Source organism: Cornus florida, unplaced genomic scaffold, assembly GCF_030987335.1.
Source record: "Cornus florida cultivar Cherokee Brave unplaced genomic scaffold, ASM3098733v1 CherokeeBrave_3.0.0_Hap2_Chr04, whole genome shotgun sequence".
Taxonomy (NCBI): Eukaryota; Viridiplantae; Streptophyta; class Magnoliopsida; order Cornales; family Cornaceae; genus Cornus; species Cornus florida.
In genome coordinates, this window is record NW_026775574.1 from 55438010 (window position 1) to 55455626 (window position 17617).

At 33.5% G+C, this 17617-nt stretch overlaps 1 pseudogene; it reads right to left on the reverse strand.

Moving 5' to 3' along the window:
- Positions 1 to 11288: 11288 nt before the first annotated feature.
- On the reverse strand, positions 11289 to 16116 carry LOC132303273 (large ribosomal subunit protein eL42-like; annotated as a pseudogene).
- Positions 16117 to 17617: the final 1501 nt, after the last annotated feature.

Genomic DNA, 17617 nt, shown 5'->3' on the forward strand with positions numbered 1-17617 from the left:
TTGAAGTGCCACAAATTCCAGCTTCCATAACTTTTCAAATATGATAGAATTATGTGCAACTGATTTTCAATCTATATCAATCCAGCACTTCTAATATTGGAAAATGGAGCTTCCCCCCTCCTTTTCCACACACACAAAGAATCTTTGGGAACTGATGACTCCTAGCCCAACCTTAGAAGGGGGAATAAAGAGTGATGGAAATCAATGGAAGAAATTTTTAAAGGTGTATAAAAGGCGCCAAAAGGAGGATTCTAAGATTCGAGCTGGCATACGCTAGATAATATGGGTCCACATGGAGTTTTGAATAATTGGGAGATTTGGTCAACTTTTAGTTACTTTAATTATGCTATTAGGGAAGTATTGATTACCTTAATTATAGGGTAATCATAGAGTCAAATATTGATTACCTCAATTATGGAGTGATTACTTTTATTATGCTATAGAGTCAACTTTTTATTACCTCAATCATGGGGTAATCTCAGGGTCATAAGTTGCTATAAGAAGGGTATGATGTAAACTTGGTGAGGCAATGAATGAATGAATAAAAATATCCTTTGAGATTTATCTGTGAGTGATTCACAAATTCCGAGGGTGTGAGGACTTCTCTAGGTGTGATACCTAGGCCTGTTGGAGTGATTCCGATAGGTTTTTTTTTGGTTTTCTGGGTGTATGCCAATAGGCTTTTTCTTATTTTCAAATCCTTTCTCTCTCCTGAACCACAATCTATTTTTCTGACCCTGTTGGAGTGATGCCGTCAATAGGCAGCTTGTATTCTATTCTCCTTGATTTCCAACATTTCTACTATCAAACATCCCAAATTTTAGCCCTAGTTCTTTGAACTTTCAGCCTCTGAATTCTTTAAGTTCTTAACTATATAAGGCTGCTCCCTTGTCCAACATCAAAGAGACAAAGGAAAAAGCATCTTTTTATTAACCAAATTGAAATCCAACCCACAAAGCAATATGTCAATATGATGTACTTTGAGTATGGGACCAACACAAATTTGACCACTACTTCCTTGGCTTTTATGACTTCAGAAACTACCTCTTCAAAATAAAACATAAATAAAAGGAATATATATATATATATATATAAGGGGTGATGGACACAACCCCCACCCATTCAAAAGAAGTAGAAATTAAAAAAATTGAAAAACAATTACCTGTATAAAGAAAAAGAAAATCCATAACCATACAAAAATCGATGGCTGGACAAGACACACTACTGAAAGAACAATGCCTCTACTTCCATTAATAATTAACAAGAGATGACCTAGAGGCACACCAAACTGCCAGTTGACGTCAACAATGAAAAAACAGTTACAAGTTCATCAATAATCTACAATATTTTACTTATAAAAAAAAAATCTACAATATTTGCGAATTATTAATGATTCCGTGCACACTGAATATATCAGGTCCAACCTATGATTTCTAGAAGGCACTCGATGTGTCCAATTGCAGATATTTGCAAGAATCAGCAACTTAGATCAGTTCAAGTCAGCTAGGAAAACAAATATGCAGGGCATCAGGTCTGACCATGAGTTGTAGATCACCACCAACTCCAAAAATGAGCTCAAAATATACACCTCCAAATTCAAGTATTATTACTTTCTAAGAGGTAACAAACATCGCAACTTTTGCTAATTGGTTCAAAGCATCAAACAACAGTCACATTCAAAAAAGGAAAAGGCAATAGAATTGATTCAATTCAATAAGTTCAATCCAAACTAATGGAAATTCTATGAACAAAGAAATTCAGGGTCAAAAAGGATCAATAAGTTAGTCAAATAGAAGGTTAAAATATTATCGTCATCCAATTTCCCAATACCAACAGTTCAACACTCATGGACATATCAATCACTGCTATGCTTATTGTAGGCACTACTAGTTAGAACAGAATATGTTCAAAATAGCATGGACTATATATAATACAATTAGCATTAGCATAATAATGGGAAAATATCCAAGAAGAGCTTCAAAAGTGTACAAAGTTTGTGTTTACAAGCAATCGATTTTGGGCATATAGCAAACCAATAGCTCGGTTTTGTTTATAAGCAATCAATCTTTCCTCCATTTTTCCAGTAGAACAAGCTATAGCATTACAAAATTCTATCAGAATTCAATCTCAGGTGTCAAAAAACTGAAATCTACATGAACCAAAAGTAACATTTCATTTCCTCTTCGTTCTCAACTTCCAGACATTAGTAGGAGAGAAGCATTAAGATTAATCGAGAGAGAGACGGGGTTTTACCATTGTTGATGACTTGATGCTACCTACAGAGAGACGACGACCGTTAGAGCTTTCTGAGTGCTCCCCGTACTTTTCAGTTACGGATATATGGATTTTATATCACCACGGCGGTAGGCTTAGGGTTTGCGTCGTCTTAGTGGGGTGTTAGTGCTCAAAGCATGTTTTTTTTAAAAAAACAAAAATAAAATTTTAATTTAATCTTCTCCTTTCTTTTCTTTTATCAATGCAATTTTTTTTTTTAAGTTTCCATATATAGTTTTTTATTTATGTTTATATTTATTCGATTTTTGCTAGACGGGGGAATATCCCTTTTTAAATCCTTTCTAATCCCAATAAAAAGAAAAACTACTTCAAAGAAGTTAATAATTTTCATAATTTATTATGTTTTAGAAAAATAATGTCATCAATTACTTTTTTACACTTAATACAGCTCTCAAATCATGATTACCAAAAACTCTATTTTCATAGATTTGACGTTTATAATTCTTTGAAAATAGTTCTATTTTTCGAGTTCTTGAGATTGATTTTTTTTTTTTTTTTTTTTTTTTTTTTTTTTTTTTTTTGCATATCAATGAATTATTTTTATATGAAGGAAGGAAAACTGGACAGAAAAAACTAAAGAACTATACCAATTATTTATTATCTACGTAGCACAGACACGATACGATACGGATACGTTAACACGTCAAATTTTTAAAAAGTAAGACATGGGTATGACGTAGACACGGCTACATATAAATATAAATTTTTATTTTTATACATCTATTTAGTAATAGTATTATAAAACTTTAATTTATTTATAATTTCTATACTAAGAGTTGCTCTGAAATGAATTAGAAAATAAAATTATGTCATTATTGTAATGATTTTTATATCATATATACCATTATTTCACTACTTTGTCACGAAAGTATTCATATTATTTTCAAGATTAATGGGTAGACCTGTGTTAAAAATATCAGGAAAGTCTCGGTGAAGTGTCTGAAAAGTGTCAGCGAAGTGTCCAAAACAATAAAATTAATATTCATTTACGGACACGTATATGAAGTGCCAGACACGTACCCGAGGAATGTCGGTATCCGAAACGGGTAGGGCTCCTTTGTAGAAGTGTCCGTGCTTCCTAATTTATTATTATTATTATTATTATTATTATTATGATTATTATTATTATTATAAAATAAAAAATGATATGTGTTATATTAGTTTCATCAATTGACACTCTTCACTGCTGGGAAAAAAATTGATACGTGTTATATTAATTTCATCATTATACCCTCATTAGATATATTAATATCCGGGTAATGCTTCTTTTGGTACGAGGAATAGGAGAGTGGTTGGAGAAAAAGGTTGAAAAGAAAAGGAAAAAAAGAAGACAATCATAAGGAAAAGAATGTGTCATTCTCATTTGACTTGGTTAAGTGAAAGAGTATAAAAGAAATTGATACTATCTCTAGTTAAGGCTAAGAACTGAGAAGTTAATCTATATGGTTTCTTGCACACCTTAATTATCTAAACTTTTTTTTTTCAGTCTGGCAATGATTAGTAGTTAGTTGGGAGAGGGAAAATCAAACCTAGGAGGGTGGGCAGGCCCGACCCTTTTACCATTCAGGCAACATCGCCACGCCTAATTATCTAAACTAATATGCAAGTAATTGTTGAATTCAAAAGCACGCAAAACATTGAAATGTAATAATGTTTACATTATATACAACATCAGGCGGTTCAACCATAAGGTGATAGAGGTAATTGCCTAAGAGCATCTCCAATGGGCTGTCCGAATTTAGGCTCTCCGTATTTGCCACATCAGCATTTTTCAATAGTCACGTCAGCATTTCCCATAGCCACGTCAGCGTTTTAGAGTCCCAAATTTTAGCTATTGCAGGTACTCCAATGGTGCATTTTTGCTCTCCAAAAATATTAATATTTTAATAAATTTTATTTTTTAACTTTTTCCTAACAACTATATTTATAACAGCTATATTTTTCATCTTATATAAAGAACTATTGGTTCATCTCATCATCATTACATTCATCTTAACTTATTCTAGCAAAATATCAATTCACATCTTCAATCTCAAAATTCCAATGGCTTCCTCATCATGATTTTTTCCTTTGTCAGGCTCTAATTCTTCATCTTCTTCATCAGATAACCCTATTGACTCGATGATTCAACATAATCAAGACGCCTTTCGTTTGATTTTGAATTCAGTGAACCCAGAGATAGTAGAGCAAGTTTTTAAACTCCTTTTAACTGAAAATTTAATAACAAAATGTTTTCTTTAATTGATTTGTCTGTTGCTTTTATTTTATCAAATTTTACATGCTTCAAAGAGTACTAAATAATCTGTGTAGGTTGTTTTTCCTGTCTTGGAGAAATTGGGACTCTCCGATGGAAGCATCATCTTTGAAGATATTTGGTATGGCCATGTCCCAGCAGCCTCATTTAGCAAAGTTAGAAAGCTGAGGCTGATTCACTTCCACGTGTTAGTGAACATTCCTACCCTGCTGCTACAGAGGTTTGAAGTTGTTGAAAAACTCACTGTGAAATATTATTCTTTATTACAAGTTGTCTTCAACCTTGAAGGACTTGAAGACATCAAAAGAGGAGCAGCAGTGTTTTCTCAAATAACAAAGTTGGACCCCTACCACAACCTAACATCTTTAACAGTTGTATCTTGCCACAGCCTGAAATATTTATTCTCACTCTCAATCGCAAGATATCTCACAAATATTGAAAAACTGAGGGTTGTTTGGTGTGATGCGATTGAAGAAATAATTAAAAATGAAGATCAAGGTGAAGAGGATGGTGCCATGGATGAAATTGTGTTTCCCAAGTTACAGTCTATGGAGCTTTCCTATCTATCAAACCTCACAAGTTTTTGTTGGGCAAAAAATGCTTTTAAATTGCCATCCCTACGGAATGTTAGGCTGATAAGATGTGACAAAATGCAGACATTTACATCTGGACAGATAAGCACACCGGTAATAAAATTATGTAATGATAACGTTGAACTTGAAGAAGTGAGTGACCTCAATAATTATGTGCAACAGCGTGTTCAAGAAAGAAAGGGTAAATATGAAATGTCATTAAACTTTGATAGGAGATTAGATATATATATATATATATATATTCTTTTTCCTACATAGTAGTGACAAACTATTTTTATTTTATAAATATTATGAAGTTTTATCCACTTGTGTTTAATTCAGGGATTACTACGTATAAGGATGATGAAGGAACAAGTCTTGGCAAAGAGAGAGAGTCTGGAAACCATGATGAAGAAGATATTTTGCTAAATGAGTAAATTAAGGTAATTCTATCTTTTAATTTTTATCTTTCTGCATCTCACAGGTTTGGGAAGGGGGAATCTGCTATTTTTAAATTTTCAAATTGATAATGTGTGCTGTCAAATCTTCATTCAACTTAACTTTTTTAACCTTTTCAAATATGAATCAAAGTACAAGATAATGTGTGCTGTCAAATCTTTACCAAAGAAAGGGAAAAAAAATAAAAATAAAAAAATCCTTAGATTGTGCTAGAAATTTGTCACCTATTTAACGAAAAAAAAAAAAACGAAGAAGAAGAAGACATTTGGTCACTTAGATTTAGCTACAATTTAAGTGGTTTCCTTTTTTCTTTTTTTTTTTCTAGTGTTTTTCACATGGTTGTGGATGGAATTGAGGTTTAAAATTCTGAATTAAAGGAATAGAAAGAGGTGGATTCCTTCAACGTGATTTTTACTACCTGAATCATGTTTTGACCATTTCTTTGTGTCAAACTTTATATGTTATGCAGAAAAAAAAAAAAAAAACTTTATATATTATGAAAAAAATGACCACATGGATAATCACATTTTTCTAGTTTCTACCATATAATTTTCCACCTTATTAGGACAGTAGGATTTAGGTTGGCAAATTTCGTGTCTAAATTTTGAGTTTGTAATATATTTTTAGTTTGAATTTAAAAAGTCAGTGTCAAATTAGTTGCTGGATTGATCAACTACTATTTAAAAAAAATGACAATCAGGGAATGCATGCATCATATGCATTCAAATTCACACTAGATTGGTGAGTAAACATAGATGTGTTAGATTAACATCTTTGGTGAATCTGATTGATTTTTTATTTTTATTTTTAGTGTTCATTTTTGGACAGGCTGGTATTTGGAATTGGAAGTAAGCTCACAAAAGTGACTGAAGTAAAAACGGTGGCGGATCCAATCCTTTGGGTTCTCTCTTGCTAATATTTATTTGGGGACAACAAAATTGGAAGTTTCATATATGATTTATTGTTTGTGCTATAATGCGTTGGTTTTATTTTATCCCATATTCTTTTTCTGCTCGAGTGTGAATACCTTTGGTGTGTTTTGCTGAAGATTGTTTAGCTATGGTTGAAGTGTATTTTATTTATTTATTTTGGTATGGAGTTATGGTTGAAATATGTTTGTGTGACATGATCTGCTGAACTATTTTTATACCAGTAATGATGTAAAAAATTGTTACAGATAAATGCTCTCAAAACTCTATATTTATTTACTCTTACACGATTTTCACGAGGAAAACCAACATAATTGTTAGGTCTAATAGATTTCGGAGTATTGATACTTGTGCGACAGTTTATATTTGCAATTTGTCATTTACTTATCTAGAGACCAAAAGGCTAAATGAAGAAGGGGAGTGACAAAAGGCTAAATGATGAAGACGAGGATATTGACTATGAAAAAACTTTTCGCTGGTATCAATGCTGAAATCCATTCGGACATTGTTAACAATTATTGCATACTATAATTGTTAAAAAAAAACTTTATATATTATGAAAAAAATGACCACATGGATAACCACATTTTTTCTAGTTTCTACCATATAATTTTCCACCTTATTAGGACAACAGGACTTAGGTTGGCAAATTTCGTGTCTAAATTTTGAGTTTCTAATATATTTTTAGTTTGAATTTAAAAAGTTAGTTAGTATCAAATTAGTTGCGATTGATCAACTATTATTTAAAAAAGAAAACATACAGGGAATGCATGCATCATATGTATTCATCATTCACACTAGATTGGTGAGTAAACATATATGTGTTAGATTAACTAGTGTTGTTTCAACACAGAGATCAAAGCGTTTGGGACAAGGGATCTAGAGAAGCAGATATAAGTTGATGGAGCGGACCGAGGGTCTAGAGATTCTAGTGGAGAGTTTGGCTACGGTCTTTGTCAGGAGGTAACTGGGGGTTCTAGGATTTCGAAACTGTTGACTAATTGAAGGGGCACCAAATGCTGATATGCAACTTATTTGGGGACACCAAAATTGGAAGTTTCATATATGATTTATTGTTTGTGCTATAATGCACTGGCTTTATTTTCTCCCATATTCTTTTTCTGCTCGAGTGTGAATACCGTTGGTGTGTTTTGCTGGAAATCGTTTAACTATGGTTGAAGTGTGTTTTATTTATTTATTTTGGTATGGAGTTATGGTTGAAGTATGTTTATGTGTTACATGATCTGCTTAACTATTTTTATACCAGTAATGATGTAAAAATTTGTTAGACATAAATGCTCTCGAAAGTCTATAATTATTTACTCTATTAGTTTTTTTATTATTTATTACGGAGTATTATTTTGAATTTTATTACTATGTTGCTTACATGTGTAAATTATATATGTATTTTATTAATTACACCATTAGGTTTACCCAAAATATTATGTCATGAGGCTAAGTTGTCCAGTAATACTTAGCTATGATTTCTCAGTTATTCTATAACTTTAGGGTAAAGTGTAATAAACCCCCTTAATTTTTACTCTATTTTCCAAAAAAACCACTTGAACTTCCATTTTTACAATAAACCCCTATACTATTTCACTTTTTGCCAAAAAAACACACCATGTCACCGTTCAGTTTGATTTTTCCTGTGAAACATAATTTTGAAATGACAATATTACCTTTATTACCATTTCAATATTAAATCAATTAAACCCCCCAATTTGTTAACCCTAACTCCTATTAGCTTTCATTCCTTCCAAATCGCATATCTCTCGGTTCTCATTCTCTGCAACCCTATCAACAATCATCAGACCTAACTTGGGTGTGAATCAATTGGGTTTCATTTTGATCTTGATAAGGAATCGGAGCAATTTCAAATTGTATATATACACACATCAACAAGATTTGGATCGACTTTCAAACAGGATTCACTCCTCAAATTTGTATATACACACATCATATACATAGATATCATTAAATCCATTTTGATGGGAGGGAGAGGAGTGCTTGTGAGAGACTATGGCAGCAGAGATGGTAATGGTGGGGTGGGATGGCGGCAGAGATGGTGGTGGTGGTAAGAGAACAATATATATCTCTCTCGACTCCACATCCAAAATCTCCTCCCCAAACAACTAAAGTACTCACAATTAAAGATTCTTTTGGTCTACCTCTCAATGCTTTAATTTTGATACATACATAAAAGCCAAAATTAAACTCAATGAAGACAAAGAAATTCTTAATTAATGGATTCTCAAATCTATGTATTGTTTTTGGGTGTCTTGGTGGCCGGATTTAATGGCTGAAAATTGGAGGGAACAAGCAGCGACCGGTGGTGATTGGTGGCCGGAGTTTTGGGGTGGTGATTGGTGTTTGCTTACCGGATTTAATGGAGTGCAGGGGGCAATGTTCTCACCTCCAAATATATATATATATATATATACACATACATACACATACGCAATGCTGCCAGAGAGCCCAGGTCACCCAAACCATGTTCGCACTATACGTGAATTATCTGGAATCAAGAGTCTCAGAGTCTCAAGATTAGAGGAGTAGATTTCGATCGTTTTAGTTGCTATGTTGCGATGGAATGAGCTAGGGATAGTGTTTCAACAAGTGAAAAAAAAAAAAAAAAAGAAAAAAAAAAAAAAGAAGAAGAAGAAGAAGAAAAAAGGTGGCGGCTGCCGTGGACGATGGAGATGGTTAACTAAGTTGTTTGGCTAGGAGGTGCCGGTGTTGATTAGCACTAAAATAAGGTGGTGTTTGGCCTAAAAATTAGGTGCAATTGTTATAAGGTGATGTGATGCCACAATGCTATTGGTTGTTGAGATTGCACTTGACACATTAGCAACAACAGCTACTCAAACAACCAAACTAAGTTATTTAATTAAAGGGCAATTTGGTAATCCTAACATCTCCGGCGACCTCCGATGACCGAAACTTTTTAATTTCGCCCTTAAATTGCACTTTTTACATAGTTCAGGGGGCCTTAACTTAGTTCAGGGGGTTTTGTGCTTTTGGTTGATAGTTCAGAGGTTTTAATGTACTTATAACTTTATTACTCCGTACAACACACTATCATACAACACACTGATGCACAACACACTATCATACAACACACTGATGCAGCATTCGATTAAAGGTGGTTTTAAACCATTGGAATGACCCAATGAAGATTTCACATTACAAAATTCATCAATCTCAGGTGCGCAGAGTCTATAAATCACTGTATTGAACATTGTCATTGTAGATTTGGTTTTAGGCTAGTAATATATGGTTTTAGACTGGTAATACATGGAGAGAAGAAACAGAATATGAATATTAACGAAAGTTTCACATGTGCAGTAGAATAAGTAATGGAAGTCTATCCGAAGTTTGTTTGGCACACACTTTATTGGAATAACCATCTATAAAGGACAGACCTTTAGAAGGTATATCTCAAATTTTCACGATGAAAACCAACATAATTGTTAGGTCTAATAGTTTTCAGTGTATTCAGACTTGTGCGGCAGCTTATATTTGCAATTTGTCATTTACTTATCTGTAGACCAAAAGGCTAAATGAAGAAGGGGAGTAACAAAAGGCTAAATGAAGAAGACGAGGATATTGACTATGAAAAAACTTTTCGCTCGTATCAATGCTGAAATCCATTGGGACATTGTTAACAATTATTTCATACAATGACTATGAGATTATATTAAATGGATGTAGAAGCAGTTCCTAAATAGGTATGAAGATATTTAAATGAAACAACCTGAAGGATTCATTTCTAAAGGAGAAGAAAATCAAGTATTTAAGCTTAAAAGATCCATTTATGATTTCAAACAAGCTTGTGCCAATAAAATGGCACATAGGAGTGCAATCAGGTTTCTAGTGTTTTGTGTGGACGCATGCTTCTTCTTCTTATTTTTTTTTCTTTTTTTTAATAATAAAAATATATTAGCAAGTGTCCAATAGAAACCTGTTCCGCTTCCCCATCAAAGGATATTTTGTTCCGCTTTTTGCCAAACACACCACCAAACACAAAAGGGTGCCACCCTCCAAGAATCAGGAGCGTGGGATCACACGAAACACCCCCTCTAACACTCTCCAAACAAGTCAAAAATAAGACTCCACTCACTAAAAATGACGGATGTATGTTTATCTGTCGCACTCAGATTTTTCAACCGGAGAAAAACGCAACCAACAACTATGGAAAGAAGTCAATTAATTTGTTTTGGAATATCCATCTAACATTGAGTTTTGATGTGTTAGGTCACCTAAGGATGTGCAAGGACTTTAGAGAATTTCCAACTATCAGCAACTCACTTAAGTGATGGGAGTACAAGTCATTACAAACATTTACACGGTTAATTCTGTAATTTTAACCGGGGACACTGGTTTTTCAAAAGGTTTTTGTCTGAGGATGGAAACGTGAGGAGGTCAGGATAATTCACCCATATAATTTTAAATGTACAGCTTTAAGTACTCCATATTAGAAAATGTGCACAGATAGTATTTTAATGGGCATGGAGGGAGAGAGAAACCTTCCTAGAAAGAGATAATAGAAATACTTGAAACAATTTTCCTAAAAGGAAGCACTCAGATGCAAAAACATATCCATATATGTGGACGAATTTCTTGCTCACCGTTGAGCAAGAGATCATTTCCATATGTCTATAGATACATACATATATATATATATATGTATATGTATGTATATACATATATATATGTATGTATAATAAAAATAAAACGTTAAAAACTAATTTTTTTCAAGGAAAAAAATGCCTTTTTTTTCATGACAAATAACTCACCCATCCACTCTTCATAAATTCTTTTTCAACAGATTTGAATTCAAAAATTAATCATCATTTTGGTGACCCCTTATCAATGCATTTGTGCGTAGAGGGTACCACCCATAATTACGTAAAACTTCTTCATCATTTATTCTTTTTCCCTATTACTCAAATTATAAGAGTAGTTCTATAAAAATAAAAAACAATTTACCTAAAAAAATAAAGAAAAGCAAAAACAATCATACTACAGTAATCAATATAAATATGTATATATATATATAAGCACAAATATACAAATGAAGGTATTATCATGGCACTGATAGGGTAGCAAGGCTCAGTACACAAAAGCCTATGACAACAAATAAGAAAGCCGAATGGACAATGCAATACAAACCAATTAGATTTATCGAGATTTTTATAGAACCTGCCAGCTAAATACTGAAATTTAAAATCCATTTTTATATTCATAATCTCGATAGCTTAATCCAAGCTACATTGCCCTTCAAGTATGCAAGGTATATCTATCCATTTCAAAAAGTAAAAACAAGCATAAAAACAGAAGCATTCAAATTGAAAGTTAAACCTTAGGTCAAGAAACATAGCACAGCAATAAGACCAGGATGATACTCCATAAAACTGCCACTTAGAAAAGAGAAGTCCCCTTCCCCTTCTTATCTCCACCAATCTCAAAATGCGTGCACCTCTGCAATAAAAGGGCAACAATCACATGTCCATAAAGAACAAGAAAGCAACACTTAAGGAATCAAAAACAAAAGAGCATATGGAAGTTAAGAAGCTAACCTTGATTGGGTGCTGTGATACATGCTTGCACACCGGGCATTGCAGCCTCAGCACAATCTTCCTTGTAGTTTTCGCCTACACAGAGAAAGCAATGTTGTAAGTTTTCCCTACAGTCTCTACCAACCATACAAAGGCTAAATTTATAAGATAGGACCTTCATGGGGAAAGAAGTGCATAGGTTAGTTAAAACATGGATGAGGGTCATTTCAAATAAGACATATACCTTGTAAAGTAAAGAGACATAATAGAAATAGGTTTTACCTTCTTGTGGAAACAGGTTTGGTTTGTCCACCACAACCTGACTGTTTCCGATCATACCGGCGCTTGCCCTGCACAGCCAAACAATCCTTTCCCTTCTTGTACTGCGTAACCTTATGCAAGGTGTGCTTCCGGCATTCCTTAGACTTGCAATATGTCTTCTTTGTCTTTGGAACGTTCACCTGCAAGATACAGATCATATTACAACAAAATGGAAATAGGAAAAATGAATGCTAAAAATGTGCAATCTGGTAAGAGAGCATTTTCATTCTTGTTTTTGCATCTAAAAACTAGGAAATAAAAATGATAGGGATCTCACCTAGAAGTTTCAATATTATAGACACCTCATAGTTAACTAAGAACTTGGAAAAAACAATGGGAACCAATAAAATCAATGGAAACGTAATACAAAAAATCATAACACACTCACAATTCATAAGAATTCCATGAAACACACAAGTTAGCTCATGGAGCATGCTTATTGGAGACGTTGCAATACATGTCAAGGAGCCCTCAGTTGATTGTGTACATAGAAGAAATGGTATAGCTAATGGAGAGAGTAACTCTTCCACTCTTCCAGAACCAGTAACGAGTAAACCATGTCAAACCAAGACTAGAGCAATCAACATCTGAACGGAACTGATTCAATGTTCTCCTAGAATAGTTTCTACTGTGAAATGAAAGTTATAGGATATATATATATATATATACACACACGAGTATTTCAAAGGAGAATTATAAATATCTGATAGAATTCGATTCATTTTAGCAATGACCCATCTGAACCACAACTGAACGTTTGGAGAGGGGGGTGGATTGAAGCTATACCATATAAAGCTCTTAGAATTTCCACCACTACAAATCCTATACCTTTTGACCAACCTTTTGTCTTCCATACAACAACTTATTTTTGCCATGCTGCCATCGTAAGCAGCTGTTTGCTACATATGTAATGACTAATGACTAGTGCCTTATTGAGAAAATCTAGTATACAGGGTTGTATAATAAAGGAAAGCCCAATGAGGGTCTGGAAGACATGTGCTAAGATGATGATACACACAACTTTATATACTTCCACCGTATTGAACAGACAATATCACTGTTAAATATAAATCCCTGCTGGCGGCTGTAAAAGCTGATTGTAGAGAGATGCCTGAGAAATTCAATAAGTAGTCAAAGGAGAATAATGTTGAAGTGCCACAAATTCCAGCTTCCATATCTTTTCAAATAAGATAGAATTATGTGCAACTGATTTTCAATCTATATCAATCCAGCACTTCTAATATTGGAAAATGGAGCTTCCCCCCTCCTTTTCCACAAGCACAAAGAATCTTTGGGAACTGATGACTCCTAGCCCAACCTTAGAAGGGGGAATAAAGAGTGATGGAAATCAATGGCAAAAATTTTTAAAGGTGTATAAAAGGCGCCAAAAGGAGGATTCTAATATTCGAGCTGGCATATGCTAGATAATATGGGTCCACATGGAGTTTTGAATAATTGGGAGATTTGGTCAACTTTTAGTTACTTTAATTATGCTATTAGGGAAGTATTGATTACCTTAATTATGGGGTAATCATAGAGTCAAATATTGATTACCTCAATTATGGAGTGATTACTTTTATTATGCTATAGAGTCAACTTTTTATTACCTCAATCATGGGGTAATCTCAGGGTCATAAGTTGCTATAAGAAGGGTATGATGTAAACTTGGTAAGGCAGTGAATGAATGAATAAAAATATCCTTTGAGATTTATTTGTGAGTGATTCACAAATTCCGAGGGTGTGAGGACTTCTCTGGGTGTGATACCTAGGCCTGTTGGGGTGATTCCAATAGGTTTTTTTTGTTTTCTGGGTGTGATGCCAATAGGCTTTTTCTTATTTTCAAATCATTTATCTCTCTTGAACCATAATCTATTTTTCTGACCCTGTTGGTGTGATGCCAATAGGCAGCTCGTTTTCTATTCTTCTTGATTTCCTACATTTCTACTATCAAACATCCCAAATTTCAGCCCTAGTTCTTTGAACTTTCAGCCTCTGAATTCTTTAAGTTCTTAACTATTTAAGGCTGCTCCCTTGTCCAACATCAAAGAGACAAAGGAAAAAGCATCTTTTTATTAACCAAATTGAAATCAATATGTCAATATGATGTACTTTAAGTATGGGACCAACACAAATTTGACCATTACTTCCTCAGCTTTTATGACTTCAGAAACTACCTCTTCAAAATAAAAAATAAATAAAAGGAATATATATATATATATATATATATATATATATATATATATATATATATATATATATAAGGGGTGATGGACACAACCCCCACCCATTCAAAAGAAGTAGAAATTAAAAAAATTGAAAAACAATTACCTGTATAAAGAAAAAGAAAATCCATAACCATACAGAAATCAATGGCTGGACAAGACACACTACTGAAAGAACAATGCCTATACTTCCATTAATAATTAACAAGAGATGATCTAGAGGCACACCAAATTGCCAGTTGACGTCAACAATGAAAAAGCAGTTACAAGTTCCAAAAATCTACAATATCTTACTTATAAAAAAAGAAAAAAAAATCTACAATATTTGCGAATTATTAACGATTCTGTGCACACTAAATATATCAGGTCCAACCCATGATTTCTAGACGGCACTCGATGTGTCCAATTGCAGATATTTGCAAGAATCAGCAACTTAGATCAGTTCAAGTCAGCTAGGAAAACAAATATGCAGGGCATCAGGGTCTGACCATGAGTTGTAGATCACATCCAACTCCAAAAATGAGCTCAAAATATGTTCAACACTGATGGACATATCAATCACTTTTATGCTTATTGTAGTCACTACTAGTTAGAACAGAATATGTTCAAAATAACATGGACTATAGAATACAATTAGCATTAGCATTAGCATAATAATGAGAAAATATCCAAAAAGAGCTTCAAAAGTGTACAAAGTTTGCATTTACAAGCAATCGATTTTGGGCATATAGCAAACCAATAGCTCGGTTTTGTTTATAAGCAATCAATCTTTCTTCCATTTTTCCAGTAGAACAAGCTATAGAATTACAAAATTCTATCAGAATTCAATCTCAGGTGTCAAAAAACTGAAATCTACATGAACCAAAAGTAACATCTCGTATATTGGTAATAAGGTATGCTAAATTTCACACCAGTGGAACTCCTATGAAGGATTCATCCATTAATACCAGAAAATCTATACTAAATAAATCAACTCAAAATGTCTGTGTGTGTGGGTGGGTGTGTGTGTGTATATATATAGCATGAATGATTTATTTTCTCAATTAAGGTACTACAGATTTGAATTTTGGTTCACGAAAGGGTTGATGGCCATGTTAAGTAGGTTAGATCAAAATAATATTATGAGAGAGAATTTTTTTTCATTTCCTCTTCGTTCTCAACTTCCAGACATTAGTAGGAGAGAAACATTAAGATTAATCGAGAGAGAGACGGGGTTTTACCATTGTTGATGACCTGATGCTACCTACAGAGAGACGACGACCGTTAGGGCTTTCTGAGTGCTCCCCGTACTTTTCAGTTACGGGTATATGGATTTTCTATCACCAAGGCAGTAGGGTTAGGGTTTGCGTCGTCTTAGTGGGGTGTTAAGTGTTCAAAGCCTAAAACAAAAAAAAATCACATTTAATTTTATCTTCTCTTCTCTTTTCTTTTCTTTTCTTTTACCAATGCAATTTTTTTTTTTTAAGTTTCCATATATAGTTTTTTATTTATGTTTATATTTATTCGTTTATCCTTTCTAATCCCAATAAAAAGAAAAACTACTTCAAAGAAGTTAATATTTTTCATAATTTATTATGTTTTAGAAAAATAATGTCATCAATTACTTTTTTTACACTTAATATAGCTCTCAAATCATGATTACCAAAAACTCCTTGGCAATACTTGGTTCGTTGGTTCACTTTACAGAATAATTTTTTGTTTTGTTTTCTGATAACTGGAAGTAAGAAAATTGTACAAAAATTTGCATACTCAATTTTTTGACAATTGTTTTCTAAAAAATCTCTATTTTCATAGATTTGACATTGATAATTCTTTGAAAATAGTTCTATTTTTCGAGCTCTTGAGATTTTTTTTTTGCGTATCAATGAATTATTTTTATATGAAGGAAGGAAAATTGGACAGAAAACTATACCAATTACTTATTATCTATGTAGCACGGATACGCTGACACGTCAATTTTTTTAAAAATAAGACATGAATATGACGTAGACACGGTTACATATAAATATAAATTTTTATTTATATATATATATTCAGTAATAGACTATAAAATTTTAATTTATTTATAGTTTCTATACTAAGAGTTGCTCTGAAATGAATTAGAAAATAAAATTAGGGTTAAGTGCAAAAAAAAAAAAAACCCCTGAACTATGGGGGTTTTGCAACTAACCCCCTGGAACTACAAGAAACCCCCCTGAACTTTCATTTTTTTGCAATTTGCCCACTCAGGCAACCGGAAAAGAAAAAAGACAAATTTGCCCTTATTAAAAAACGACGCAGTTTAAAATAATGTTGACTTAAATTGCTGACATGGCAAATTGAATCTCACCAACCAATGGGAGAGCGACAACCTACCGAATAGTATGAAGAAAATAAAATAAATATTATCAAAATAAATAAATAAATATATATATAAAGCCCAACTCTGAGTTGCCGGAGATACAGCGACGTTATTTTTAGAGGGTTGGTTCCAGTTCTGTCTGCAGGATCTGCCAAGGCTTCCCATGCCGAGTCCACAGAGAAAGCGCTCGAGTTTGCTCTGCAACATGCCAAGACCAAAGGACTCTACAAGGTGGGAGATTCCGTTGTGACCTTGCACCATGTTGGAACAACATCAGTAATCAAAATTGTGACACTGAACTGAAGTCAAGATGGTTTAGATTTTGGATGAAAATAAATGACAAAAAATGCCCCAATTTATAACAGAACTTGCTTTCTCTCTCCTATTCTCTATCTATCTATTTATATAAACATATATATATATATCACGATATTTACTGGAAAACGGATCTGATTGTTGTCCTAGGGTAGCATGGTACCGTTCCTCACTCGATTCCAGAATGTTTAGAGGAAAGAATGACTCGTCTTTGATATAATCGGAGTTGGAGCGATCGGAATGAAGTCGTCGGAGATGGAGAGGATGACCGGAATCGCCCTGCGGCCAGCTCACCACCACCATCAATGTGGAGAATTTTCCTCCTACCGAGACCTCTGCATCAACAAC